This window comes from Monopterus albus, unplaced genomic scaffold, assembly GCF_001952655.1.
Source record: "Monopterus albus unplaced genomic scaffold, M_albus_1.0 scaffold51.1, whole genome shotgun sequence".
NCBI lineage: Eukaryota > Metazoa > Chordata > Actinopteri > Synbranchiformes > Synbranchidae > Monopterus > Monopterus albus.
In genome coordinates, this window is record NW_018127931.1 from 3,938,834 (window position 1) to 3,943,029 (window position 4,196).

The 4,196-nt window shown below is 43.0% G+C and overlaps 1 protein-coding gene across 3 annotated transcripts in view; it reads left to right on the top strand.

Annotated features, from left to right (window-relative positions):
* Positions 1 to 1,811: 1,811 nt before the first annotated feature.
* The window catches only part of LOC109960871 (HMG box-containing protein 1-like), a 20,105-nt gene continuing 17,720 nt past the window's right edge, over positions 1,812 to 4,196 (top strand). The window contains exons 1-2 of one of the 3 annotated variants that reach the window (XM_020601286.1): positions 1,812 to 2,150; positions 3,199 to 3,302. The gene's annotated coding sequence lies outside the window, so the exon portion shown is untranslated. Of the gene's footprint in view, positions 2,151 to 3,196; positions 3,303 to 4,196 lie in introns of those variants that run through there. The other 2 variants (XM_020601288.1, XM_020601285.1) reach the window with 2 other exon arrangements.

Consider the following 4,196-nt stretch of genomic DNA (forward strand, 5'->3'; position numbering starts at 1 on the left):
CCGGCCCCCTCGCCTGCCCAGCCAGCATCAACGAGACTGGGACCAACACCTGCCGCTGGTCCTGTGGGCGTACAGGACAGCTGTGCAGGAGTCCAGCCACTGCACACCAGCGACTTTAATGTTTGAGATCCGTACCCCGGTGGATTTAATGTTTGGGCCGCCTCCTGAGCCGGAGATTCCTGGTGGACCAGAGCTGGACTATTTTAAGCGGTTGAGGGAGCGCTTGGGCTCGGTCCACCAGTTGGCCAGAGAGGCTCTTGTGGACGCTGGGGCCCGCGACTTGAGGACACATGGACCTGTGCTGAGGCCTGGGGACAGAGTGTGGGTTTACTGCTCGCAGAGGAAGCGGGGACAGTCACCCAAGTTGGCCCAGCACTGGCAGGGCCCCGGCGAAGTTTTGGACCAGTTGTCAGATGTTGTCTTCCGGGTTTGTATGCCAGGGAGGGGCCGATGGGTAGTGTTGCATAAGGACAGACTGGCACCATACCACCCGCTGGCCCCCGCACCAGAGACAGAACCGGACCCAGAGGACAACCCCTCCGCTCCCGACGAGGTTAGTGACTCTGGTGGTACAGGGGAAGGGTCTGATGGCGTGGATGGGACCACCCGGCGACCAGGACGTGCACACCGGCCCCCCGCATATTTGAGTGACTTTGTGTTGGACTGATGAGGGTTGTGGGGGCACTAACCCTCTCGGGTGGGGGCTATGTGGCGACCCTGACCGGCCGCTGATGTTCGTGTGTTCTGTTGTGTGCAAATGGGTTTGACATTGTTGTTGAAAGCTGTTCATGTATTGGTTACCGCTGTTTTCTAGCAAAATGCCGCGCTGTTCTGGCCAATGTGGGATGGGGGGAGGAACAGGTGCGGGAGGGTATAAGAGGAATGACAGGTGGGCGTGTTGTTTTAGGTTCTGTTGGCGGGCGATGGTAAAGTTCGGGAAGAGACCTGTAATGTTCTGTTTTTGTTACTTTTTCCAGTGAGCACACAGTACTGTGTTTTACAACCCTTTCCTTTCGTGTTTTTGTACGCCTGAATAAAGCCAAGAGAGACTGTGTTCTCCTCATTGTCAGTCTAGGTGCCAGCACACAGCTGGATAGTAGTTGCACAGTTAGGTTAGGATCGGACCAGCTCTCCTCAACCCAGCCAGCGTCGTCACATTATTTTTTACATAACTATCTATTATAAATATAGGCCTATATTTAAGCTATTTTGAAAATCTTGACAGGAAGCTATGTAATGTATCCTGCCTTGATGTGATGTAGTTTCATACTGTGAACACTGAAGGGCAGTGAAAATACAACATTTGACCTGTCAAACTCCATCCGTCCTACTGTTTATCCTGTAGGCTAGAAGCTCACAGCCAGTGATCAGCAAGAACATGCTGGACAGGTCTCCACTCTATTACAGGGCTTACCTACATGTCAACTCTACAACAGTATTATTGCGAGTCCTGATTAATTGTAACTCTTAAGAATTATTTTTTTTTACCATGGACTAGATGCTTTTTACCAAAAACTATTAGTGATTTGTAGTTGTACTACTAACAATAATGCTGATTAATCCAGTTATTTAAGCAGTGTTGGAGCTCCTCACTGTGGAAACACTCAATTATAGATAAGACAGTTTTAGGCCTGTAAACTTACAGGCTGAGTTGGCTGGTTCCATGCCACCACTGAGAAATTTACTTTTGTCATCCTTTATTTTTTTTTATTTATTTTTTTTTTTTTCGGATGTGTTCTCACACCTGATCCAAGAGCGTCTTACAGTAGGCCCTACATGGGAACTGAGACTTAGAAGCATCATCATTACATTCGGCACTTTCAGGTTTTAAGTGTTACTCCAACCCTTAGTTATATTTTTTTACTTTCTATTGTTCCGTTTCAGTTGTATACAATGTTGAAAATGTGCTTATTATACAGAAGTTTAAGTGTTACATAACTATTACTCGTGGTATACTCGCTTTGGTCATTTTCATTACTTAAACCCACCCCGTGTTTACTGTTGTGGTGATGCATGAAGAGATTACACATGCAAAGAACTGACAAATGAGAATGACAGAAGCAGTAGATTGACATTGGGTTTGGCTAATAGAATCACTGGGGACATTGTGTTTATACCAGCCCCCTTTTCCGTACAAGACGACTGTTTTGGTGAGTTAAGGAAAGTTCATTGAAAATCATTTATAGGTTTTAAATTGTTGAAAGTGATGATGATTGAGCCGTTTGAGTGATTTTTCCTTAAACTTAGCACACCTGTAATAAAGAAAAGCTGACAGCATTTGTTTTTCTTCGTAAATTTAGTTTCGCTACTCGCCTCGCAAAGCTTCATTGTTGACGTTAGTTGTTTTGTTGGAACTACCTTTGCGCACTCCGTTCGAGTGTATCTAATTTAATCTTCACAACCCGAGTCCCATTAATATAGTTAAATTGTCCGTTAAAATGCAGACAATAAAGCGTCCACTCGTTTTCGAAGGCGTAACAGCACTTTTCGTGACCACAATTAACAGTTTCATCTTAAGTTTTACTAAGTTTAACTACGTTGACATCCGAGGGGTTCAGTAGTAGTAACGGTAAGTTTATTCTGGACGGAACTTTCGTGCTTATTACTCATTTCGAATTGCTTGCTTCAAATGTGTTAAATGTGTTATTGCTGCCCTTTCAGTATAGAATGAATGGGCAATATATGCGCATGCGCGCGAGATCTCAGCGTTTATAAACAAGAGAAGTCACATGACGAGACTATTTTGAAATTGGTTAAACTACCACAGTTTATCATGTTGTTAACACACTGTTTCATCGTAGTGTATACAGTTATATCTACATCTCTACATTATCGTGTACTGTTGAATAATCTGGAGCTCTAATCACGAGTCTAAACTTAGATGTGTTGGGTAATGACCATCCCAGACATACCCTGGGACTACCTACATACGGGCTATGTCACCACTAGCATAGCATAAACATTACAGCACCATGAAGGATAATGTTCCTCTGTGTGTGTGTGTGTGTGTGTGTGTGTGTCTGCCAGTGAGTGCCTGACCCAAGGGGATTTTGGAATACTGATGGCAATAGTTTGATGTATTAACACTACCTGTAGGTTATACAGTCTGAAATCTTTAAACTTGAACTTGACCGATTGCATTAAAGGTTTTATGCAAAACAAAGCGAAATATGAAATTCAACTCTCTTCATGTTTTAGTGGGTATGGACATTATGGTGTGGAGGTGGTGAACCCAGCTGTGCTGCCCAGTAACCCCTAACAGTACAAGGTCTGGGAGCCCAAGCCTCAGGCTGAACACACAGGTAACCACAGAGCAATGGACTGCAGTGTTAACCTGCACTACCCTGTGGCATCTCTTGGTTTAGACGCTCCCTGAAATGTTGACATACTCTATGAATACACGGGTCTCTTCAACTCCACTTTGTAACACAAGCTTTCCATAAGAAATGTGTAGCTGAAGCTTAGGCCAAAATGACCATCATATGACACATAATTAGAGGTATGTTTTAGAAGCTCCTCCAGAAATTTTACACAAAGGAGTAAACTCAATCTTAATGAGTAAAACTAGTGGAGTATCCATTTAACTACCAAGCAACTGCCAGAGTAGTCTTTGAAATTAGTTGTGAGACTTATAATATTGATTTTTTAAAATGATTAATAATTAGTATCACTTTGCTAACACTATTATATGAATAATAATAATGAAAGACCAATAGGAAAAGATTCAGAAAACAAATATTTGGAAAATATGCTAACATTATCTGAGCTGTAGTGTGTTTTGGGAAGAGGTTTATGTTTTCGTTTCTGTTATTCTATTCACAAACATGCCTTACTATTACGTTACTATACGGGTTGCAAGGGAGAGCAGACGTTTACTGCTCCTGTCTGTTCTACGATTTTTCACATCTTCAAGTCTTTGAACAAATTCTACAACTATTAAAATGCCTCCAAGAGGAAAAAGAGCTAATAAATCAGAAGCTAACGAGGATGTTGAAGCAGAAGAGAATTATATTTCAGCGGCGCAAGTAACAGAGATGTTGAGTCAGCAGAAGCAGATGTACACCGCACTGTTGAGCCAACAACAAGACAACTTCAAAGGTTTTGTGCAACTACTTATGGAGACAAATAACAAGAGACTCGACGACATGACCAGAGAAATACAGGAGATAAAAACGAGTTTGCAGTTTACCCAGCGA